At 38.7% G+C, this 26,873-nt stretch overlaps 1 long non-coding RNA gene across 1 annotated transcript in view; it reads right to left on the bottom strand.

Moving 5' to 3' along the window:
- The window catches only part of LOC123460855, a 514,919-nt gene that overhangs the window by 405,603 nt on the left and 82,443 nt on the right, over positions 1-26,873 (bottom strand). Inside the window, exon 2 of the long non-coding RNA XR_006637250.1 lies at positions 17,887-17,986. This is a non-coding gene — a long non-coding RNA (uncharacterized LOC123460855). The remainder of the gene's footprint in view (positions 1-17,886; positions 17,987-26,873) is intronic.

Below are 26,873 nucleotides of genomic sequence, written 5' to 3'. Positions count from 1 at the left end.
TAAATGAATAGAGTGCTATATTCTATATGTAAATATAATCTCACTATACAGATTCATCTGTCTCTGTGGAATCATTAGCGATTAAAATTGTAAATTAAAAATGAATAATCATTTTATCCAATGGATAACAATTAATACACTGGATAATATTAAGGGTTGGACAGGATATTACCAAAAGCATCTATGGATGGAAACAGAAATCTACACAGAATCCTTGCAGTGCAATTTTGCTTTGGTGGAAACTAATTTATAGAATACTAAAATTGAGACCAGGCATAGCTTACCATATATTTCCACACTTGCAAGTACTCCTTAAGAAAAATTCAACCCATGTATAAGAAGGGATATGCACCAGTGTGTCATGTGCAACAGTGTGTGAAATGGCAGACACCTGCAAACACCTGAAGAGCCTCTCAGCACCATGGGCAGGAGCACCCTTTACTCTCTTACACCCCGGGCTTTTGAGTTTTCTTTGCACATCACTGGTGCTGAACTGCAGGTAACTGCCCTTCTCTGCCTGAGTTGGTTCTCAGTCAATAACAAGTTTAAAGTGCCTTGATAGGGGCTTAGATTCTAGGACAAATGATCACAAGGACCTTTAACCAATAATAACAGGAGCCTGAGTGTGCACCTCATTTTCTTTGTCCTCAAGTGATAAAACTAAGAAGTCATTCACCACATTGTCAGCCAGATCCAGAGAAACATATAAGTAAATGTTTGAAAAATTATTTTAAACAGAAATGAATAGATATGAACCCATCTTTCATAGAGCATAAAGATGCAGGGTAAAGAGGCAGAAATCAAAAGTCAAAGTTCATGTTCCCTTTCTGGTTTTATTTGGAAACCAGGTGGCTAATAGGTGGAGACAGATCAGGTTTCTGGCCAGACAATGCTGGCTTGGATTTGGACATGCTGAGTATGACGGATGTGTTCCTGAGTGGACATACTGGTCTAGGTTTTGGATCCAACAACATGATGAAGACTGGCTTGCAATAGTATCTGAAGTCGCAATGGTGGGTGAGGTGAACAAAGGATGAGAATGGGAAGAAATAAAAAGGAAGCCTGGGAAGGAGCTCTGGGAAGTAAGGATTATCAAGGAATGGGCAGAAGTTGCTCCTAGACAAGGAAAGGAAAGAGAAGACTCACCTTCAGGTGAAAGTCTAAGAGTTGAGAATGATAAAATACTGATTTCATGAATGTTCTACTCAGAAACACTGATAATGCTTCTTAGAAACCTGCTTCCAATGTCAAATCATAAGATTAGTTCCTATTTTCAAGAGCTGCTTCTTCATCTTCCCTTTTTGTAACTTTTAAAATTTTTGTTGATTTATGCATGTGCATACACACTTGCACAAACAAGGGTCTCTCAGTGCTACAAAGAAACACAGGCATCATTTTTGTTTGTGTATGGCTTTACATGGATTCTGGGGATGTGAACTTAAGCCAGCAGGCTTTGAAAGCAAATGTCATTAAACACTGAGCCATCTCTTCAGCATACAGCATTTTGTTTTTAGAATATGATCCCTTGGGCTAGGGAGATGGTTCAGAGGTGTTAGGTACTTGCTTCCAAAGCCTGCCAACCCTGGTTCAATTCCCCAGTACCCACATAAATCCAGATGCACAAAGTGGCACTTGCATCTGGAATTTGTTTGCAGAGGCAAGTGGCCCTGGCACACCCATACACTCTTTCTTTCATAAATAATAACAACAATAGTAACAATGAATAGAACATCACTTCTTACCAAAAAAATTACAACTTCGTTTGTTATGATAAATATTAATTCCTAACCATCAAAACAGTTATTAAAAGATACTTTTATTATACATTAGTTATAGAGCTACAAACAAGACTATCTGAAATACAAAAATAAACATTCCTGTTTTGACTGTTATAGAAATCCATCACTGGATAAAATGTATTAATGCTAATCAAGAAAAAAAAGTATGCTTTCATGATACTTATTTTTCCACTATGTACTCACCTTAAGAAAGCATTCTTATCTTACTGAGATTTTTTTATGGACTTGTAGTTACTTACATTTAGCAATATACATGACAGTGCAATGGAAAAGTGTTAGCCATGGAAAATGCAGCTCTTACATTGATCATTAGAAACTTATCTTACTTATTAAAAATGGCAAAGTGACACTCCTCTGTAGAGTACAAGAGACAAAACGCCCCGCTGTTATGATTATCACTAGTTCACCATACAATTAGGAGCATCTACTTTTTTAGGGTTTGGTTATTTTACCCCTAGAATGTGGACACCTAGCTTTATCAAATATACAGCAAAGAACTAATCATGCAACTGAGCTTCTCCGTGCTCACTACAGCCCTATAAGGCGTCTTTTACAACATGAAAAGCTTTGCTAAACTTATGTAGTTCATGGGTACATAAGAATGGGAAAGTCACATTCTCATTCCAAAGCCCAGGGTTTGGAGAACTCTTGCCAAGAATCATGGCAAGAATTTGGAGCCCCTCGTCTTTGTTTTCAACATGTCACAACAACGGATAAAAGTTCAAAGATGGGCTGGAGAGATGGCTTAGAGGTTAAGTACTTGCCTGTGAAGCCTAAGGACCCTGTTCGAGGCTCGATTCCCCAGGACCCACGTAAACCAGATGCACAGGTGGCGCGTGCACCTGGAGTTCCTTTGCGGTGGCTAGAGGCCCTGGCGTGCCCATTCTCTCTCTATCTACCTGCCTCTTTCTCTCTCTGTCTGTGGCTCTCAAATAAATAAATAAAAATAAACATTTTTTTTTCCTTAAGTTCAAAGAAAGGGCTGGAGAGAAGGCTTAGCTGTTGAGGGGCTTGTCTGTGAAGCCTAAGGTTTCTATTCCCCAGTTCCCAGGTAAACCCAGGGGCATGCATCTGCAGTTCATTTGCAGTGGCCGGAGGCCTTGACCCATTCTCAATCTCTCTCTCTTTCTTTCTCTCTCAAATAAATAGAAAAAAACTATTAAAAAATTTTTTTTCAAAGAATTTCAAAGAGAAAACACAAAAATAAGTTCAACACTCCAGAGAGGAAGCAAACAACATGAGGTTCCGTGTATCAGCTGGTATCTGGCGTGAGCCGCATTGTCTCCTCATCAGTTCAAGGAAACTAGGCTGCCACAGTTGTCCCAAAGGAAGCGATAACCAGTGCAAGGTTCACTAGATGAAACCTGTGGGTAACATAACATGAAACTGAACAATAACTACAGTCTCTTCCCTCCTCTCATCCATGGCTCACCCAGAACTACTTTCCTAAGGAGCAAGAAGCCACAACCTTGCAGATAGAAGTTGAACCCAAAATGGCATTATTGACTGTATGGAGCTAGGAAGTCCTCATTACCAGAGATTGTGGGCTGGGGTAGAGAAAATGCAGAGCCAGTTTTGAAGGCTCAGAACTGTATGCAGGGCTAGAAACATGACAAAGCTTTTTAAAAAAATTTTTTCTCACTCAATTTGAGTCAGCCCACCAAACTTCCAAGTCATGAAAGAATATTAAGAAGATGACAGCAAAAAATTTAAAACAAGCTATTTAGTCACTCTGACATGGAAACAACACCATGATGTCAGCATGACTACAGAATAAAGCATGTTAGGACCCTCAGAGGTAACATAAGAAAAACATGTATGAATGTGTAAGAAATTGAGTAGAAATAAAACAATAAAAGTTTCTGTGAAAAGAATCTCTTAAAAACAGGAGGAAAAAGAAAATGATAATCAAAAATAAATCCTGAAATGGACACAGTCAAGAAAAGAATTAGTAAACTGAAAGACATCTCTGTGTGCACTATGAAAAGTATGGTACAGAGAGATATATACAAGCTCATTAAAGATAATTTGGGAAATGTGTGGTTTATCATTAAATTGTAACATAGATCTTCTAAGAGTTGTGCAAAGAAAGGAGATTAAGGCTAATTTTAGAAGGGTTATTTGAAAAAAGTCCCTAGTTTTCTCTAATTTAGGAAATACATAAATGCCAAGGTCAAAGTATCTATTACAATAGATAGCTCTCTGCTTTTCTTCTCAGTAAGGAAATAATAACCACTTCTATCCTCAAGGGAACATTTGGGAGGATCTATCATGTCAGGAGATAGATGCCTTATATGCAAATAGAAAAAGACAGCTTTCAAGTAACACAACTGAAATAAAAATACTCCACCTTAACAGGCTCATATCATTCCACAGATATCTACTGATACAAGGGTACAAAACAGAAATTTAAACTTATTATGCATAAGACTTAATAAGTCATTCACAGTATTTCATAACCTTAGCATACCATCAGTGTTATCCACCAACCCCTATGTGAAATGAAAAGTCCAAATACACCGTTACACACTCCAGTTTGTTTATAGGAGGACAATTAATCACCAATAGGAACAAATATACACATACATATATATATAAAGCAATGACACCCTCGGTGATATGTCCTGTAACACATGCTCATTATCATTCTTCACATTACTGGTGGAGCATCTTTTCCCAGGTGTTGTATTTAGACTTCTTGACATAAGACCCTCTTCCTTTTGTTTTGCTTTTTGACCCATATGACTTTAAAAATAATTATGGGAACAAAAATAATGGAAGTTGCTCCATAGTGTGAGACACATATATACAAGACCAAGACATGTGGTTATAGCTGCATGCAGATACACTGCTTATATGCTTATGTAGAAATAAGAGACTCTACTGTAGATTCACTATTCAACATAAACTCACTGTTTCTCATTGACCGAATACAAAATGTGAACAACTATGAAGATTAGCATGGAATTAAAACAGTACTATAGTTGATTATAGTTTTTTTTTTAATTAGTCTTCTCAGAAACCAGTCAGTAAGTAAATATGAACAGCAAAGATAGAAGGGAATAATTTAAAGTTAATTATTTAAAAACTAGCATCTTTCTGTGGTAGGTTAAATACTTGTGTTAGAGGTAACTTCATTCTTTTGTCACCTCTCCCTAGAGCAATGTAACTTCCTGAGCTGTGGTTAGACTTTATAACCAAGAAAAATAATGAAGTTCCCTTGAATCTCTAGTCTTTGGATAGGTTTGGAGGGAATACGTACGAGGTAAACTTTCACTTGTTTGCAGTCTTAATTTTCATATATCCTTGACTGCACCTTCACTTTTAAAAATGACATATATTATAAGAAAAGCCCCCAAACAACTTACATGTCTTTTCTTGACAATTCACACTGACATAACAAAAGAACTTATAAAAAACATTTTGAGTGATTTTGGTAATAACATGATTTTTTAAAGCTCAAAAAATTATGTAAATGAATAGAACATTTTCTATCTTGAAAGAAAACAAAAGACAGTTTTTCACTTTGCAATAGCACAAACCAACAGCTAGGCACTGTGATTTTAGGGGAGAAAGAGTGACTGTAACAGGTGATGGGAACATAATGAACTTGTTCTTTTAGAAATGAATTTGTCAGTCCCATTTTACAATTGTTAAAGAAGCCTGTGTTGAATCATCGAACTAAAGCAAGGCTCTTCCTTTTGCATTGTTTTTGTATGAAATTCAAGACTATTACTCAGTTCTGCCAAGAGTTAATAGGGTTGTACAATTTTTCTTTTAAATAATACTTCAAAATTGCATTATAACTGAAATCACATTCATGCTTCCTAAAATGCTTTTCTCCCTTTATTGCAAAGTTACAGCCTCATGTTTTTTTTTTCTTTCAGTTTAGTCATTTACATTAGCAAAAACAGAAGGCATAGGTTTACAAATAGAAGTCTCCTCCAAGTAAATTTTATTTTTTTAAATAATATACAAAAATGCATTATATAGTTGTTCTTTAAAATGTCTAAATGGATGTGAAGCACAGAGCTCTGTATGTTATCAAATTAGCCAGGTTAGTGGCACATTTTCTACTTTATCTCTTTGAGAACCGCCTAATATAATGATCTTATTAGTAAAACTGATTTTCTTTAACCAAATCAGCAACAGCAATACCTTGGCCCTCACTAATACTCTAATTCTGAACTTGAAGTTTCAGCAGGAGAAAAGCCACTCTCCTCCCTTAACATATGTAGGAATTCTTACAGGCTCTGATTGTTTTTGAACAAGAAACATTTAAAACAGGATTATAAGTCTAATTAAACTAGAAATTAAGCACATTTTACACTGAGATTATTTTACCCCCCCAAATATACCTGATAACTTCCAAAATATTTGCACTGAAAAAAAAAAAAAAACGAAACTATTCAGCATTATTTCCATATGATTCTTTAAAAAAAAAAAAAAAGTGTGCAAAGGCTTCTGCAATGAAACGGGAGCGAGCAGGGCCAAAGGAACAAAAGGAGTTTGCTTGCTGCTGAGCCAAAGAACTTGAAACAATCTTTGCCAGGAACAATACCCAAAAACCACAAGAAGGGAATTGCCAGAATCAAAGCACACTTACTTCTTAATATGTAAAATGCATTTTCTTCCCTATTTTAAGCTAAAAGTAAGAGGGCGCACCAGTGAGTCTTGCTGGCAGTGAGATAGGCACACGGGCCCTGACCCTCCCGCTGGCCAGGCAGACTCACACAAAGCTCTTTTCACAGTCTGCTCTGAGATAAGGCAGCGAAACATGAGGCCAGGGACAAGTGACAGAAAGTTGGACTAAATGAAATGTTTACACATCTTCTGTCTCAACGTTGATTCTTTCTCAGCTAGTCCACACATGATTTGCCTAAAGCAATATTGATTCTGGTCGAAGAGAAGGATTTAAACACAAGAAGCATTTGAAGAGAAGACACACAGAACATGCACATACTGTCTTGCTCTCCTTGGATGGCCAACTTGAATGGGAACTGAAGCTGAAACAAAGCCCCATCACTTAATCACTTCTCAACCCTTGCTGCTGTGCCCCTCAAAACCTGGTGGGCTTCTTCTCTTGCATTACAACACAGATAGGCTGTTTTAAGTAATATCTGAAACGCACACTCACCATATGAAAGCAATAGTTGCGTAGAGTAAAAGTGTGTTATTTCCTGCCCCCTGTTCCATTTCAGGTTTGACTCTAGTTGTCCAAGAACCAAAAGCCCAGAGCTCCCAACCCAGAGGCCACGTTCACAGGCTGGCTTCTCAGCCTGTCAGTCTGAGTGCCGGCTTCTGAGATGTGCAGCTGTGCACTTCGCTGAGGATCTAATGTAATTTCCATATGCTACCCACCGCCTCAAGTAGGTGGTTTGTTCTTACAGTTCAGTGGATACTCAAGTCACTTCTCAGGTAAGTCTTCAGGATCAAGCTCTGAGTTGTCCGCCCTCAAGTTAAGGAGTTCTGGGTGAGAAGTGGGTGGAGAGAAGCAAGTACCAGGGAATTCAGGCTGTAATCAGAATGCAGAAACTTCCTCTCCCTCTCTCTCTCTCTCTCTTTTTTTTTTTTTTTTTTTTGCTGCCTTGCAAGGCTGAGCTGCAAGAGCCTCTTTCACAGAACTTAGGAATGTACAGGGAAGACTCAGAGAGGCCCTGCCAGACAGGCCTTTCTCAATCAATTAGCTTGCAGCCATTACTTGTGACCTTAGGTCACACAGCATAAGTGTGTGGGGTGTGCCTTCAGGGGTCCCAAGGCTACTTATTACAGCTTAGATAACCAAAGCCAAGCAGACACTAAATTCTAGAAATATTTTAATAGCAAATGTGATACAGACAAGAAATAGACCAAAGGTAAACAGAAGTATCTTTTTTGAGTAGTTATTACTTCAATGACTTCTTTTAAAAAATCCAAAACAATATTTTTCCATAGTGCATCAGACAGGCTTCAGAAAAAAGCAATGGGACATTTCTTTTATATTAAATAACTGGGAAACATAGACAATAGCATACTAAATATATTTTTTCACATAATCACATCTACATACACAACTTATATCATTGGATTTCTACAATTTTATTTTCGCTTTTTAGAGCATCAATTTGTTCTACCAAACTACAAAGTTGAATTCCTATAAACAAAGTTCTCAATGTCAAAGGAAATCAAAACACTACCACTTTGAGAACTTAGAAACAACGTTTCTAAACATGCTATCTTCTTACTCTCTCTGTTGTCTTATTCTGTACGTATTATCCTCATATCATGATTACTCTTAGTTTCATAGGTGTGCTAATTATAATTTCTCTTGTGCTATAGTCCATAAAGGTACTTCTCCCTTTGATAGATTTAAAAAGTATGAATTCATACAAAACTTTGTGAAATACTAAATAAAAAAGTAATATTTTGAAACTATATTTGTTTAAATTTTATACATTGTTTACATAAATTCTTCCAAAAACTTCTAAAAGATAATAGCTCTCATCATTATCTATAAATCCTTGTTTAGTAAATACGAAGTAATTTTATTCCAAGTCAAACTCATTCTTTTGAACAATACAACATGAATAAAGAACCCATGTTTTCATGATGACTGGGTTAGGTACTCTCCCTATCTCCAATAGGTGTCACTCAGAAATAATGTTCCACACTTACATTTCTTCACCCTGTTTATTCAATGGTACCCCAGCATCCAAGCATCTCTGGTTCTGCACTGCACAGGAATGAAAGTTTCATGTGGCTACTAACTTGCATGTTTCCATCTAATTATGTTGTATATCCCAACTGGATTGTATTCAAATTAGGCATTGTCTGATTTAAGTGAAACAGACATACGCAAGGTAATCGAAAAGGAATGAGCTATAAAAAATAGTGACTAAATAAATCTCCCTGTGGATAGGTCCAATTTTGAAAACCATAGTAACAGATAATACAGTAATAAGTATTAAAAATTAGTTATGGATGGGGTTGAGGCAGAAATTATGGGATTTCACTACCTCAACCATAAAACAGGAAGTCATGAACAGTTTTAGATGTTGCCTCTATATAAGTTTAAGATGGAAAGAATGATTCTGATTCAGCATCTTTTAATGGATCATTCATGGTTGTTTTAGATATTTATAGTAGATATTGCTAAAAAACATTTTAATTCTTTAGGGAATAGATATGGAGTAGAACAAGAATTTTAATTACAACCTAAAGGACCGAAAGTCCTTAGACATTTCTGTAATTTAATGCCACCCTATAATTCCATGTTCCATTTTTGTCTGTTATGAGGGGTGAACTTTGTTTTCTCATTTCCTTCATCCAAGATGAATAGCTAACTTAAGAGTCAACAGTGGGGCTTTAGAGATGGCTCAGCATTTAAGGGCCTTGCTTAAAAAACCTGACAGCCTGGGTTACCTGATTACACAGTACTTATGTAAAGGTAGACACACAATGTGGTGGCATTGGCAAGAGGGACTGGAGCGCTCTCTCTCTCTCTCTCTCTCTCTCTCTCTCTCTCTTCCTTTTTTCTTATAAATTAATAATAATATGTTTTAAACAAACAGTCAGCAAGGCCATTTGGGCTTATACTTAGATGTCCACAGTCATGTACTTCCAGGATCTCCATTGTAACACAACTTCTGCATACATGAAACAAAGGATTTCTGATAAGTCCAGAAAGGTTGCTCATGAAACGTAAGCCAGACAGCAGCACTTGAAGGGATTTTGATGATTTCTCAGTCCATAATATGCTTTTTGTGGTCAGTTTACCATTTTCAGATCTTTATGGCCACTTCCATTTCTGAATTATACATGGGTTATTAAAATAGTCCACTTTCATAAAGTCTGGCACATAACATTCAAAAGAACACCTCCAAAATGCTGTAGAAAAATAGTTTATTAATGTGACATGACTCCATTTTCACCTTCACTTCATGGAGAAAAGATCTGCTATTCCAGACATTGTAGAGACTTAATTGACCATTACAGATAAATTTTTTCTGCTAAATTCATCTAACTTTAAGAATATCTTGGGCTGGAGAGATAGCTTAGTGGTTAGGATGGTTGGTTGCCAGATGCACAAGGTGGTGCATGTGTCTGGAGTTCATTTGCAGTGGCTGAAAGCCCTGTCATGCCCCACTCTTTCTCTACCTGCCTCTTTCTCTGTCTAATGAAATGAATAAATAAATAAGTAAATAAATAAATAAAAGAATATCTCATAAGCATGGATAATTTCACCATGCAAACACTCTTATTTCTTAGTATACTACCTTCAGATTCATGAACCTGTTTAACCAAAAGGTGCTGGCTTTTGGTAGGTATGCGTATCCTCATATCACCATGCCCTTCCATTTTGTTATTAGCACTTGAAAACAGGAAGGTAGAGGGAGGATGGACATGGGACACACTAAATCAGTCCCAAATTAATTAAGGCAATATATATTGTAACAGAGACAGGAAATATTAGGGGGAAAAGGTACCTATGAGGAGCTGTAAGTTTTCAAGCTTGTGAAAATGGGTCAGGGACAAAGTAGACCACATGACTTTATCAATCACAGTTGGGCTGCACGGATTCTCCATTACCTCCAGTTGGCAGGTCTGCACAGCAGTGTGTCACCTAATGGGAGGGACACAAGGGGATTTAACCAGCAAGAAGTGCATAGTAAGGAAATAGCAGGTGATGTCTGGTTACAAATAAGATGTTGGATAGGTCCAGACAGTTGAGCAAATATAGGATACAAGTCAAAGGAGGGTCTATATAACAATACTAAAGTGAAAAGGTGATAAGAATGATACCAAAAGGAGAGCAATAAGTAGATATGCCATCAATTAAAATAAGTAAAAACAGGTGTTTTAAATACATGAAGATATGAACACTATTACACAGATAAAGAAGAATGAAATGGTTAAAATGAAAACAAGAATAAAAAATGCAACTAAGAATGAGGAATAAATACCAAAGATTAAAAGTCACATGAATTGCAAAATTTAGAACTGCCTTACATTTATGACAACAATATAGATGAGCTCATTAGAAGAAATCTTAAAATATTTGAAATCTCACTGGGATTAAAAGTTAACAATTATGATGTAGAATTTCTGACTCATTTTAAATGTATGCTAACCCAAAATATAAATAAGTCTTAAGACTAACTACAATATAGGGGTTTACAATAAAATATAAAAATATCAATACATTATTTCATGTAAGTCAATGCACAGTATTATAAAGGAACAAATACCTTCACAGTGCATAGATAAGGAATGGGGACAGAGAATTCAAAGAAGATAGAAATAAATATGAATAAACACTGGTATAGGATCTAAAAATTCCTATTATTTTGCTATTGTATAATTAATACTGAAGGATTTAAGGAGTTCTGGATGAGAAGTGGGTGGAGAGAAACAAGCACAATCCCAGGGAACTGAGGCTGACATCAGAATGCAGTGGGCTATTCTTCATTAAAATGAGGACTGTCATACCCTACAGTAGTATGTAAGTCACCACAGCTTTCTGAAAAGCAAATAATTTATATGTAACAAAATAATTGTATTTTTTTTCTTTTCTGCTTAACTATTCATTGAACTAACATTTACTGATTACTTACTATGCACTGCTAAGGTACTGCATAAGGCACCAGAGTTAAAGGAGATTACTACACAGAATTTCTGACTCATTATCGTAATGTCTAAGATGTGGTAATAGGTAGGAAACAAACACATACCACATTAAATTCTATGAGACCTTGAGATAAAAAATAACACAGTAAAAAAGACAAATGTTTTGAGGGGTGATGTGCATTTTGAACAGGTGCTCACGGAAATGTCTGTCTGGTGTGACACTTGAGGACTAATCTGAGAGTATTATGTAAATCCAACGTGACAACACGTGGGATGAAACACTCTCAAAGAGGCAGATCCCTCTCTGTGAAAAGGTCTAGAGACAGGGTACAAAGTTTTATTAAGAATTCTTTGGTGAGAATCTCATCCATGAGACAGGCCAACACTGTTGTCAAAACTTGTTTATAACTTTTGCCTATGAAACTGGAAATAGATTGTAACCATTCTATTGCTATATTGTAATTTAGCCATTTAGAATTATTATTTTATTTTTTGGTTTATTTTTATTTATTTATTTGAAAGCAACAGACAGAGAAAGAGGTAGAGAAAGAGAGAGGGGGGGGGGGGGGAGAATGGGCGCACCAGGGCTTCCAGCCACTGCAGACGAATTCCAGATGCGTGCGCCCCCTTGTGCATCTGGCTAACATGGGTCCTGGGGAATCGAGCCTTGAACCAGGGTCCTTAGGTTTCACAGGCAAGCGCTTAACCGCTAAGCCATCTCTCCAGCCCTAGAATTATTATTTTAATAATTGTGTTGTCTTGTAACTTTCAACTTATTTGGGGTTATTGACTATCTAAAGTCTGGCCAGTCAGTACTTGAAATGATTCTTTCAAATTTGAAATTTGCCCCTTATCTTTAATTTCTTTGCCTCTGCCCTGTTGATTAGATCTACAGGAAAGGTTTAAAATGGCTCTGTAGAATCATGTTCATGTATGTCTATAGCCTCTGCTTATCCATTGAGGGCATATGGCAAGAATCATCTCTGCTAGCCAGTGATAGATGCCCTCCCACAGCAACTACTACTTTTGCCCTTAATTAGATTTTCCCAGGCCATCTAAAATAACTCATGTCTGAGGCCCTCCCTCTCTGTGTGGGTCCCAACGCACTAAGAAAAAAAAGAAGGAAAGAAAGAAAGAAAGAAAGAAAGAAAGAAAGAAAGAAAGAAAGGAAGGAAGGAAGGAAGGAAGGAAGGAAGGAAGGAAGGAAGGAAGGAAGGAAGGAAGGAAGGAAGGAAGGACGGAAGGAAGGAAGGAAGGAAGGACGAAGAAAGCAGGAAGGTTTTACACTGCAGCTCAGGATGTTAGTACAAAAATGGATGAAGGAGTGAAAAATAAAGGAAGGTTGTTTTAAAAACTGAAAAAAGAAGCAGAGAAAGGAAAGAAAGCAAATGCAACAGTACTACACACTTATGTTTGGAGGAAGTGTGTCCACTGAGTTAGGTATCAGACTGTGAAGGCAAAATTTCATGCTGAGGAATCAGATAGCAGATAAGCCAAAAGCAGTTTGACAACTTTAGAGGTTTAAAAAATACAGAGTGTGTTGTCTCAGTGCTATTATTAGAAGATCTTGTTAAAACAGGAAAAGGAAGTAAATAATGAGAGAGAGAAGAAAGCGGAAGAGGAGGAGAGGAGAGGAAGAGGAAGAGAAGAGGGGTGAGAAGGGAAGAAGAGAGGAGAGGAGAAAAGAAGTGAGGGGAGGGGCGAACACGAGATATATGCAGGGAAAGAAATGGAAGTGGGCCTTCTGGTGAAGTTTTAAAGACAACCTGCCTCTAAATGGTCCTGGCATGTGTTACTGGTTTCATGTAAGTAGAGACTTTAGAAAAGAATGTAGAAAAATATCTAATTAAACTCGAGGTCATAGCTGATGAGACCAAGAATGCTACAGACTAGAGACTGTGTATTTGATTCAAATAGAAGAAAATAAAAGCCTTCACAAAATGCATGATAATGGAGAAAACTCTGACTCTTGGAAGAAGTAGCTTCCTCATTGTCCACAAACTATCCATTCAAGGTCTTCCTCTATTGGATGACTAAATCTAATCATACCCAAGAGACTTAGAAAGATTGAGTGGTAACATGGTCAATCCAGGAGAATAAATTAGAGGTATTATAAGAAGTGACTGTGGTCCATTATATTATGACCACTTGAGTAACAGACCAACTAAGACCATGAGTCAAGACTGCAAGGTGGCACAGAGAGGTGCATCCCTGTAAGTAATGGAAGCTTCCTGAAGGAAAGGTTTCAGAACATACTACATGCCACAGCTTGAGTTATACAGACAGACCAGTATCTTTCCTTCTTGATGTAGCGCAAGTCATATAATTCTTAAATGGGTAAAATATTATCCCTGGAATCTCATATAAAAACAAAATATTGTGCAGGCCAACATTACAATTTATGTTCTTATGACGGTTAGGGCTTAGATGTGGTAACTATCTAGTGAAATTCCATACCAGAAAATATTGCCAAAAAAGACAAGCCTACCAAAACAACACTGTTGAATTCGTGTTAATTCTCATACCACAGGCTTGCAAGCCCTCACTGTGCTGGATCTGAAAGTGTGGTGCTCTCCTGTTACTGAGACAAGATTTCTAAGAAGCTAACCATAGGCAACATGCTGCTTTCCTGAACCTGTGTCCAAAAAGTCAGATCCAAACTTCTAATTAGAAAAACAAATAAGTTTCTGTGATCCTAGCTCTATGATCTTCAATAAAGAGCTAATTTTTTAGATCCTAGGTGGCACTTAATGAGACTGGGGCATTGTTTCCATGGTTTTTATTTTGATTTCTAATTTGTACTTAAGTTAATTAATGTTGAAACTTTCAATTAAGTAAAATTGATTCTAGCTATCACAAGTGTTCAAAAATGTAAGTAAATATCTGAACAAAAGGCTTTGGAATATACTATATAGCTAACCGTAGCAAATTTCTTCTATTACTGTTCCTTTCAGGAAAAAAGTGCTTGAGAAATATCAAATATCCCAAGACCCTTGTAAACACTCAAAAGCAACATGAATCCAGGTGGCTTTTTTGAAATAAGAGGTGCCCAACATATTAGTATTATGAGTGTGCATGCTTGTGGGTATGCGGGTGCACATGTGTGCATGTGTATGTGAATGTGAAAGCTAAAAATATATTTTTTAAAACAAGATCTCTTACTGGCCTGGAGTTCATCATGTTTGCTACACTGGTTGACCAGGGGTCCATAGGGAATCTATATATCTTTGCCTCTTGAGTACTGAGGTTAAAAGTGAGTCATGCATTGATTTTGGGGTTTTGTGTGTTTGTTTTTTTTTTCTTTTATCATGGGTTCTGGGGATCCTACTCAGCTAATAATGTTTTCAAGGAAACTATTTTTCCCACTGAGTTATCATCTCCTCTTATTTTTTCAAGTGTGTATTTGTTTTGTGGTGCCAGGGATTAAATGCAGGGTCTTGTGTATGCTAAGAAAGCACTCTACTACTGAGCTACATCCCCAGCCCTGAACATATTTTGTAGCATTTAGACAAAAGACATAAAGATTATTTTAAATGTGAGAATGAATATTACAGAAAGAAAGAATAGGGAAACTAGGCAGAGACTTCCATTGGCTGGTTCATACACATACACATACACACACACATGCACGCATGCACGCACGCGCCCTACCAGACCTTCCTCCTCATCAGCATTTTTACCACACTCATGGTGAATCCAGAGCCATTCTGTTTCTCCTGACCATGCCTTACCTCAGGGGAGTATCTGACACTGGCAGAGCACTGAAGCCACAGCCTGTTTCCCTCTCCGTCTTCCTTTTGCTGTGTCCCCTTCTCAGATTAAGGTTAAGTATTGCCCTGGCCAGGCCAGATTGAATTTGTTCCTGCTTCCTGGCAGTAGATCAAACCTCTGACTACTGGCATCTTACTTACTGCTTCCACTTAGCACTAGAAAATCCATAACTCTGGCAAGTTTGGTTTAGAATTACCCCTGATCCCATAGTCCTGACTTGGTGCCACCATCCCTGCGTTGACAGCTCATGGTTACAAGTAACACATTCCCTAGTCTCTTGCAAGAGTCTCACCTTGGTTTGCTGGTTTCTCTTCAACAATGAAGTAATTAAAACATAGCCAGATTCCTTCCACAAAGACAAGCAGGATCATACGATTTGTTTCTTTTGTTTAAAACCTCTACTTTCTCCAATTTCTAGAATAATAAAATCTAAACTCCTCGAACACAGTAAAAGAAACCACAACATGACTTTTTTTCCCTGTCTTTAATCCATATTTCAGACACACTAAATGTCTTGCCATGCCACACATTTGTGTTTTTATCTCTTACCTCCTGCAGAGCCAGGTCCTTTCCATACTATTTCCTTCCACTGTTTAACTTGGGCACCATAATTCTATGTCAACTTCTGGTACCACGTTTGTTCTCTTCTGTTCCAGACTGAGATCAATGTGGACTAGGTTATCCAGAAATGTTCTCTTTGTTCCATTATAGTAGAAATGTGTCATAAACAGGTGCCTTACACTCTTCTCTCAGAAGTTTTAAGCTCTATTTCTAGCTCTGGGATAAACCTTTGATCACACCTGATATCATAAAGGCTGAAGTTCATAAAATAGTTAATGCTTCTGTAGTCTTTCTTGAGAACTTACCAGGATATGAATGCCAACAAAGAGCCACAAAGTAAAAGGAGAACAAAAGTTCCAGAAAGAAGAGTTCACACTATCATAAAGTGGAAAAAATGATTTCCAGGAAGACAGCCTATTTAGCAGAGAACCATGGAATTCAAAGAACTGCAGTTCATCTCTTTCAAATCAACTCAAGCACTGTTTAATGAACCTAAGCCTAGCTATCTGATACATGTTCTGTGAAACCCCATTTACTCATACATTGAATTCAGCTTTCACAGGATTTCAGTTTAGTTGTTCGTTTTTATTTATTTTTGTCATGAACCATATTAGTTTTCCTATTCCACTATATCAGTTGATGGTGATAACACAGAGGAGGGTAAAACCGCTTTATTTGTTTATATATTCCCACATCTTATCATAATGCCTACCACTCAGTAGGAGGTGGTTGATAGATTATTGGAAAAGCAAAGAAAGCAAAAGGAAAGATGAAAGGTCACTTTGAGAAGAGATAGGGTAATTGAAAGAGAAGAAGAATAAATGAAGACAATGTTAAAGTTATTTACCTGGGAAAGCATTCATACCATTGAAGGTAGACATGGTCTTTATGGTAAGGCAAAATCTCTAAGAAATGTTGAAAGCTACCCAAAATCAAACAATGAAAGGATTACATTTTCAAGAAGGTGACATAAGTAAGTATCTTTGTGAAAACAAGGGGGGAAAAATCTCGAATTCAAATTGTACTTGTTTCTATAGGTGTCATAACAAAGTCCCAGAAATGTTTTCACTAAAAGCAACAGAAATTGATTATGCCACAGTCCTAGGGGCCAGAAGTTGATCTCGTGTTGTGTGAGTATGAGATTTAGCTTCTCAGCAGGGGGCTATGTATTTCCCAGATGCTCTTGGAATATGTTATCTGCCTCTTTCCTCTGGTTACTGTTTTGCAAGGTGGTGCTCCCTGGTATATGTCCATATCACTCTACTCTCTGTTCCCAACTTCAGATCACCTTTTAGCCAGTCCATGATAACTTCACTTCCAAATCTTTAACTTAAACATATCTGCACAGACCCTTTTTTCCAAAAGTAAATCATTCACAGGCTCTCAAATGAGGACATACAAATATTTTAGAAGTACTTATTGACCTTCTACACAAATTCACATTTTGGCTAAAAATGGAAGACTTTTATAACTTCAAATCACAGTATATAAAGACACAAAGAGTATGGAATAGTGGTGTTTGACTTAGTAAAGTAGAAAGTTGATAAACTAAATGTAAACGGGAGATTATTTTAGATAAACAAGCATACACATGCTTAAGGCATTAAGACATTTAGGCTTTATCCAAGATAGGGTTACATCAGTATCTAGAAAGGAGTTTGAAACATTCTTTAAAAAAAGTATTAGAAATTGTTATGATTATATTTAAATTATGAAGGGCCCCATGATCTTCTTTTCCCTAACGAAAAAAATTTGATATCATTTGTGAGGATCTGAACCACAGTGATTGCAGAGTGCAGCATAAAGAGGGATTATCGTGGATCATGATACTCTGTTTAAGCCCCAGGGTATTTACATTCCCAGACAGAAGTTGGAGAACTCTTCTCGGGAATAAATGAATGCTATAAACAAAAATAACTGCAGATACAAAAACTCATGCTATTTTGCTCATGGAAAGAAGCCAACTGCCTTCAATGATTGACAGGGAAGCGTATCTGTGCACACAAATCTGAATCAAGTGTCTAGTACTTTATTCAGACATTTGATTGGACAGTCAAACATCAACACTGGGACTCCATCAAAGAGGAAAAAGAAAAACAAAAAGAAAAAATAGAAAGAAACGCGTAAAGAACGTCTGCATTATTTTTACCTGGTCTCCAGAGTAGTGGATTGGCTCCGAGAGAAGTACCAATTGGAAAGTCTTCCTTATTCTGCTCTTCATAGCACCATGAGCAATCTGAGGAAAACTCCTGGAGGGCAGAAAGTTGATTTATAAAATCAGAACTGACATTAATCAAAAACTTCCCATAGGGAATATTAATGTTGATTTTATTCACTTTTTTCATAACAGGGTTGCATTCATTTTCTTTATCCTTAAAACAAATTTAATGCAAAATAATATTTCCCAGCATGTAAGACAAGGCCCTTTAAAAATAAAATTTCCATTAAACACAAAGCACAAAGCACAAAGGGGGCTTACACACCAGGATGAGAATCTCCAGTATTGTTTCTGGAAAACATCCTATGCTGATGTTTTTCCTTCTGCCATTCTTAGACAAAGTATGTTATCCACGGCAGGCCCATCTAAGACCTATTTATTTCCTCAGGAATAAGGGTCAGGCAACATGCAAGGTCGTTGGGAAAGTGGCTCAATGTAACCAACACGGCCATCTCAGTAAGATATCAGGAAGCACAACTGTTTCCATTGACACCAACGTAATGAAAACAGAATGTGTTGCAAAAGTGTGCTTTCCTAATCATCATTTGTAAAAATATCTCACATGCTGGGTTTTGACCACCCAAGAGACATAAAATCACTGCAAACACGGTGGAGGTCCAGCTGGGTTTATCACTGTAACCCCAGGAGCATGGGTGGGACAGTCTTTGCTCCTAGGAAGGGATCAGTCAGTATTTGCTAAGATGGTATTAGGACAAAAAAAAAAAAAAAAAAAAAAAACAGCTTTAAAATGCCCCCTTTGTTCCAGAACTGCTAAGAGAATTTGTGGTATGCAACATCAAAGGCATAAATGTAGGTCATCTCCCTTGGACGTAGCAGCATGGGTGTGTGTTAGCGACCTACACTGGAGATCCCAGTTTCACACCTGCCTCTTCTTCCGTTTATCTACAGGTATCTGTAACTGATAGAGGAGAGGGCGCAGACAATTTTCAGGATGTCGTAGTTCGTGAGAAAGTACAATGTACTGATCTCCATTCCCCTCATGAAATCACTAGAAAGCAGATCCAAATCTTAGTAGTTCAGAGGCAAATAAGAATTTTTGAAAAAAAAAATTCGTTATTCATGAAATATACAAAAAAAAAAAAAGGAAAAAACAAGGTGCTCAGGAAATTATACAAAATGTGGACGAGTGAACTGTACACAAGCGCTTTTGCTTGTCAAGGTGATAAAGGTTTTGCACTATACGTAGCGCAGAAGGATGCTGTTTCGTTGTGGCAAGGTGATCCACGGTTCAATGAAAGAGAATCATAATAAGATAGCTTTATGTCGGTAGTCAGCCTGGGACAGAGGCCCAAGGGGATGTCGCTTTGCCTGCCCTGGCAGGACTAGAACGAGCATCCGACCCAGTCTCCCCCAGTGTGGCTGCAAGCTTCCTACTCCTTCAAGCGCCTGAGTGGGTTGGCCTCTTCTGAGTCAGGTCTCTTGAGCCCACCAACCAGTCAGGCCTCTCCCTTACAACCCACTCATCTTCATGGTCCCTTTAATCCATCAATGTGCCCGACAAGTGTTTTTATTTTCCTCGTCTACTTTGTGCTGGGTGCTTTCTTGACTAATCATGTTTATTAATTACCCTCTCTTGATTCTCCAGGACCCTGGCTCTCCTGGTCCTTGCTTTGGTATAGCTGACTGGAAGGGGGAAGATTTGTTTTTTGTTTTTTGTGGGTTTGTTTTTTTTTTCCTGCATGGGTGTGTCTTTCCTGATTTCCACGTTGCTTTCTTTTTGATGCTTTCCTCTTTTGCTACATGTGTGATCTCTCTTTGACGTCTGAGTCCTTTACTGCCTGTGACTCCTCTCTGACCTCTTATGTGAGATGGATCTTGTGGTTTGGGCTATCCTGCTTTGTTTTCTATATGTGTATGTTTGTGGGCCCATATTTTTCCTATAAAAGGGAGATTATGTCTGTCTCCTTGCCTCCTTCCTAGCCTGATTCAGAGGGGGAAGAATATATATATATATATATATATATATATATATATATTTTTTTTTTTTTTTTGCTTGGTGGTTCCTGGTAGCCTTTCTACTCGATCTTTACTCTCTCTGAAATTAACCTTATAATTCATAATTTACCCTTTTCTCAGAGTCCATGTTTTCAACTCTTTTCTAACTCAGTTAAGGACCCAAAAGCTGGGGTCCACATGTCTGGGATCTCCCACATTTTTCATGCAAGTTAATCAATCCCCAGACCGAATATCCTGCACCAATAACAGCTAATACATGCAGCTCCCTGCAGCACCCAGACTTCCAAAGGAAGGAGAGGCACTCTTCTGGGTACAAATTCAACCTGAAATTAGACTGTGGTAGTCTGGACTAAGCAAGAGTGGCAAACTGATACAAAATGAGGAGCCATCCTGGCATGATGGCTTATGTCAATAGTCCCAGTGCGAGGGAGTGAGGTAGCTTTGTTAGGCATTTTAGGGTGACTGGATTCCTAAAAGTAAAAAGCAGGAATGTCTTTGGGCCTATCTTTGTAGTCTCCACTTTTCTAAAGACCGAAGTATGATCTGACTTCTTTTCTCTTCTGTAGATATGTTTATCCACAGGAAGCCTGAGTGCCCTTCCTGCTCCCCCCCCCCACCCCATCTCCTTTTCCTAGAATTTAAATGTAATCCTGACATTGTGGTTGGTAAATTCAGCCCCTAGAACTTGGCATCATGGCTAGCAGTTTCCTGAGACAGCCCCCAGCCCAGATCAATCAGCTGTCTCTCTGGCTCACCTTAGCCAGAAGGTAGGTCCACCACCATAAGGTTATAAATACTTTTACCAGAGGAGGGCAAGCTCTCTTGGCTGGCTCCTGAACTTGGAGGTTCTAGTAAGCTTCCCTCATCTCAGCCCAGGGGTAAGACAAGAGAAGAAACTCCCTGATCCCTCTCTACTCCTTTCTGTCCTCCACATGGTAGGACCTCTGTGTACTTTTTCTTCTTTTCGCTCTAAATTACCTTTCACGTTTCTTCTAGGCCCACATGGGCTCTCAGACCACCTGAATATATTCATTTTCCTTCCTGTGGGTTTTGTACTTCCCCAAATAAATATAACAATTTAATAAGTATCTTTATCAGCCTTATTTTATCTGATTATCTGGTTAAAAGCAGACATAAAGTAAGGGTTTGGGGTTCAAGGACTTTCCTGGACTCCCCACAGGCCCTGTATCACCAGCATTTAGGAGACTAAGCAGCAGGATTCCCATAGGTTCCAATTCAGCTTGGGCTACAGAGTGAGTCCATAAAACATGTATCTTCAATCAGGCAATCAGATTAAAACAATACATTTGTCATTTAAACAAAGCCTCCATTCTAGTTGTTCTGCTGTTCCTGTCAAATGTTTCCAAAACCATGCATATTGACCCTTACCTGTAATCTAGCATTTGGAAGGTAGAGGCCAGAGTTCAGGACTAACCTAAGATACATGAGACCCTTTAAAATAACTTATGTTTTATTTTTAATCTTTTAAAACATTTATTCATTTAGACAGAGAAAGAGGGAAGATATATATATATACACACACATACAGAGAGAGAGAGAGAGAGAGAGAGAGAGAGAGAGGGAGGGAGGGAGAAATGTTCACACCAAGGCCTCTAGCCACTGCAAATGAACTCCAGATGCATGTGCCACCTTGTGCATCTAGCTTACATGCATAATGTGGAATCTTTAGGTTTCACAGGCAAGCTCCTTAACCACTAAACCATCTCTCCAACCATATTAATTTTTTTAAAGATATGAATATGTGATGCTGGAGAGATGGCTCAGTGGGTAAGAATATTTGCTGCACAAGCATGCGGGTCTTGTCTTAGAGGCACAAGACCTCATGAGTTCAATTCCTAGGACTCATGTAAAACCCTGGTGTAGTCACATATGTATGTAACCTCAGTCCTATGAGATGTCAAAACCAAATCTTCTCTATGGCTCACTGGTCGACCAGTGTAATTATAAGTAGCTGGCCTGAGTTCAGGAAGAGATGCTGTTTCAAGAAAATAAAGGGGAACAGTGATAGACAAACATACCTAATCTCCTCTGGCATCTGTAGAAATGTCCAAAGAGTGAAGACATCTACACGCATATGCACACTAAACACACATGCACACGCACACACACATGCACTCACACACACACACACACACACACACACACAAAAGTGAGAGAGAGAGAGAGACAGAGAAATCACTTAAAGCTTGCTATCCTTTAAAAACCAACTCAAGGCTAGAGAGATGGCTTAGTGGTTAAGTGCTTGCCTGTGAAGCCTAAGTACCCCGGTTCAAGGCTTAATTCCCCAGGACCCATGTTAGCCAGATGCCCAAAGGGGCGCATACATCTGGAGTTCATTTGCAGTGGCTGGAAGCCCTGGCGTGCACCCATTCTCTCTCTCTTCTCTCTATGCCTCCTTCTCTCTGTTGCTCTCAAATAAATAAATAAAAATAAACAAAAAAATTAAAAAGCAATTTAAGGGCTGGAGAGATGGCTTAGTGGCTGTGATAGTTAAGGTGTTGTCAACTTGATCTGTTTAGTAATCCACAGGTTGCTTCTAGGAAGGATCAACTAAAGGAGGAAGTCTTTCCCTCAGGGTGAGCCCTTCCCCCAGAGTGGGCGGCCCCACTCAGAGGGGTCTTGATATAAGGAAGCTCTGGGTAAAAAGAGTTCTTCCTTCCTCCCTTCCTTCCACTTGGCTGCCAGAGCTGCTCGCTACCTTCCAGCATGGATTGAAGACCAGTGCGAACTGAAGACCAGCATCAACTGAAGACCCATGCGGATCGAAACCCAGTGGCTCCTCAGGAAGCCTCCAGGCTTTCCGGCACCATCTGCAGTGCTGGGTCAGGGGCAACTGGCCAGGAGGACTGAGCAGCTACCAGGTTCGGTGATTCTCTGGCCTGCAACTGCTATTGGACTACTGTAAGCTGATCCAATAAATCCCCTTTTGAAAATAACTCATTCTAGCAATTCTGTTCCCCTAGAGACCCTGACTAATGCAGTGGATAAGGCGCTTGCCTGCAAAACCTAAGGTCCCATGTAAGCCAGATGCATATGATGATACATGCATCTGCTGGAGTTTGTTTGCAGTGGCTAGAGGCCCATTCTCTCTCTCTCTCTCTCTCTCTCTCTCTCTCATAAATAAATAAAATAAAAAATAAATCTTCTTTTTAAAAAAGCATTCAATTTTAAAAAGTTAAATGAAATAATTTTCACTTGGGTCACTCTATTAAAAAAGGAGCAAATTACATAATAATTCAGGAAACAAGTTGATATGGAGGTAACTTGTAGAATTCTTGAAAACTCAGATGGAAATTCACAAATTATCATTCATGTATTGTTTATTTCTTTGTACCAAAGTCCTCCACAACTGAAATACTTTTAATGATTGACTACTATTTTTTCACAAAGTCTGCTCAGAAATCTCTAAAATACATTATGAGACAAGCAAGAGCCTTTTATATTATATACGCTAGCATTCTTAGTTTCAAATGGCCAATAAAGCAACAAAATCGCTCCCTGATAACTATATGCAAGCTTACAAAATTTGGACCAGGCATAAAATATAAATATATATCATGGATCTGATACTGTAGAAAATGACTTTCTTGGAAAACAGAACAGAGCCTCAAAAATAGTATAATGCATTTTAACAGCCTCTGCATGAAATTCTTCAGATACAATAACATCTCTGTAATCACTATGAACTGCACATATTACATTCATTCAGTAAAAACACATTTTATTTAACAGCATAATTTTTATAGCATGAAGAGTTAAATAGTTTAAAACAGTATTGTAGACATGCTGCTTTGTTTATTTTTCTCCTTTCTCACAATTTTATGCCTTTTTCGGGAATGATTCTTTTTGGATTTTGATATACGACACATTGATTACAATCCCAATACACATATGTTAGTCTGGCAGCTCTGTTCTAGGTGATGATCTAACTAGACTGAAAGAAAAAAAAATGACATTCAAAGTCATGTAAATCTAATGTGTTTTCAGGTCTACCTAATTCTGGAATGACATTTGATTTTGAAGAGCTCAGGTAAAGAAAACAATTTTACTGAAAACATTTTGAAGTATGTGAACAGCTAGCTACAGGAAGGAAAGTATGTATGACGATGCAGATGAACCCAACTTTCTAGCAGTAGAGCAAGGTGCACTGTTACTTAGTTCTACTGAAGAGAGGAATAAAAATGCTGCTTACTTAAAAATGATGAAAAAGGGTTCTTGCCATCTCATTCAAAATAATATAGTATTTGCATTCATCACAATACTTTAATTCTAATTGACAGTGTCAAATTAATGAGATCAATAATAAATCTGTCACATAATGTTTTTGTCTCTAATTTTGACATGCTCTTGCTCTGATTCATAATTAATTCATGTAAATACTGGAGGTGTTTGAGATTAATCACATGCTAGGCAAGTGGCTGCCACTGAGATATACCTCCAGTCCCTCGCTCTGATTTTAAATCCTTTGAAATTTAGAATGTTTTAATGGAGTGAATATAAAATGTCCCACTTAGACTCACATATTTGAATACTTGGGGGCTCTGTTATGGAAGGGTGGTGGCACCTTTAGGAAGTGGAGCTTTGCTGGAGGAAATATGTCACTGGAGGCAAGCTTTGAAGTTTTATGTGCACCTTTGCTTGCGTTCATTGCTCTGCCTACTTCCTCCCTGCTGATATAATGAGGTGATGCCAGATTCCTGTCTTGCCAGGCTTTCCCAATCATGATGGAATTTTCCTCAAAACTATAAGCCAGAAATAAATTATTTCTTCCCTTCTCTAAATTGCCTCTTGTGGTCTATTTTGTCCCAGCAAAACACAGTTAATGATACAAAAAAATAAATAAAATAAAAAAGTGGTACCTGCTGCAACAAAGCTGACCACATGACCACATGTACCTCGTCTTTTGGGCAAGATGGTGACAAGTAGCAACTCCAGTGAAGGCTGACTTCTTGCTTCATTTTCCACCTTTTCCCCATGGGCTGGCCCTTCATGAGTCAGCCTCTTGAGCCCACCAATCGGGTTTCTTCATTACACAATTAAGTTTGATGATGAAGTTCATCCTAACCAGTTGTTTGATCCATATTACTGGACCTGAAACCCATGTGTACGTCTCTTGGCCCTTGGCCCTCTTGGCTTCTTTAACCCTTTTGCAAGCTCTTTTAGCTTTCTTTACTCTTTCCATATGTGAGGGAGATCTCCTTAGTCCTCAGGTAGGCTACCAAGGAAGGGGCGGGGGGGGGGGGGTTCGTTTTGTCTAAGTGCTTTCTTGCTTTGTTCTGGCCTCTTTCCTGCTTGCTTTCCATGTGTGTGAAACCCTTCACCAGAGGCTTCCTTCCCTGGGGATGTGAGGGTGATTCTCCCTGCCTCCCCTCCCCCTTCCCATGCAGGCTACATGCAGCTCAGGTGGGTGGATGGAGCTACCTAAGCCTGCTAGAACACAGAGGATTTTATCATGAGTCTCACCCTGAAATTTTGTTATAACTGGAAAGTGTGTTTGAGATTTATGTGATATTCTCTTAAATACTAGCCCCCCCCCCAAAAAAAAAGTTAGCATTTGAGAAAAGATCTTTGAACAAATGCAAAACAGGAAGTGGATATGTGTAGAACAACTACCATTTAGGAATAAAGATGACAAGAAAATTGCACAATAATGTTGACTTTGGTTAGAACAAGAAATAGTGATTTGATATGAGGAGGACAGAGACTGAGGTCAAAATTAGCATATGAAAGAAACTAGTTGTCAAAGAAAGGAAAACTCTGCCCACCAACAACTCCCCATAACAGAGCATATGCAAAAAAAAAAAAAAAAAAAGAGGCTGGGCATGGTGGTGCATGCTTTTAATCCCAACACTGAGGAGGCAGAGGTAGGAGGATTGCCATGAGTTCGAGGCAACGTGGAGAATACAGAGTGAATTCCAAGTCAGCCTGGGTTAGAATGGGACCCTACCTCACAAAAAAAAAAAAAAAAAAAATTTAAATTTAAAAATGAGCATGCATTATAAACGGCCTATAAAGATCCCAGGCAGTTGGGGAAGGGCTGGGCACTGAACATTAGACTTTTTCTCTGGTCTATAGTCCACTTCCACTCTTGGAAGTAATGTCTTTCTTAATAAATGCCACATACCCCTGTACAGTTTCCTGATCGATGACATGGGAGCACGGAAATCCTAGCCAATGCCCACCCAAACCAATATTCACCTTTAACAATCAGCTAGCAGCCAGTAAGATTTATGTTTCGAAGTTCTGAAAAATCTCTCCCCATTCTGGGAGCCCATGAGAGAACCAGAAGGAGACTGGAATTCTCCATCCCTCCACTTCCTGTTTGCATCAAATGCAGGTACACGAGCTGTCACGGTGGAGAGTCCCATGGCTGTCCAGCACACTGGATCCATTTCCACCCACTCCTTGCTCCTTCTGGGCCTATTATCACCACGCAATCAAGGGTTTAAGATGCTCCTGGAGCTTTGCCCTGACCCTGACAGGATGGGCTCACTGCCGGACCACAAAGTGAGCGCCTCATGGGTAACCACAGAACACGGTGATACCTGTTCCTCTGCTGAGGCAGAAAGCAGACCGCACCAAGGCTGGGGAGGGTGGACAGAGCCACAGCCTGGTGGGTTGGGACCTCAGTAAGCCTAGAAATGCACATGAGGCTGTGCATGGCAGGCTGGGCCTGTCCAAAGCCATGAAGTACATGTGGAGGCTTCCCCCTGGGGATACACTAGCACCCCCACCCCCAAGGCCACAAAATGGGAACATCCATGCCATGTTGTCGACAGTTTAAATTCCATCGTCATTGTAGTGGTCATGACTGTGGCAACAATGTGGTAGCTGCGGTCCAGGGTCACCCACCATTAGCACCCCAGCGTCACTTCTGCTGACTTTCTCCACACTACCTGGGCCTAACCAGACCAACCATT

This window comes from Jaculus jaculus, chromosome 5 (genome assembly GCF_020740685.1).
Source record: "Jaculus jaculus isolate mJacJac1 chromosome 5, mJacJac1.mat.Y.cur, whole genome shotgun sequence".
NCBI classification, from domain to species: Eukaryota; Metazoa; Chordata; class Mammalia; order Rodentia; family Dipodidae; genus Jaculus; species Jaculus jaculus.
The sequence above is the reverse complement of the archived record's forward strand: the minus strand, read 5'-3'. Positions and strand labels throughout refer to the sequence as shown.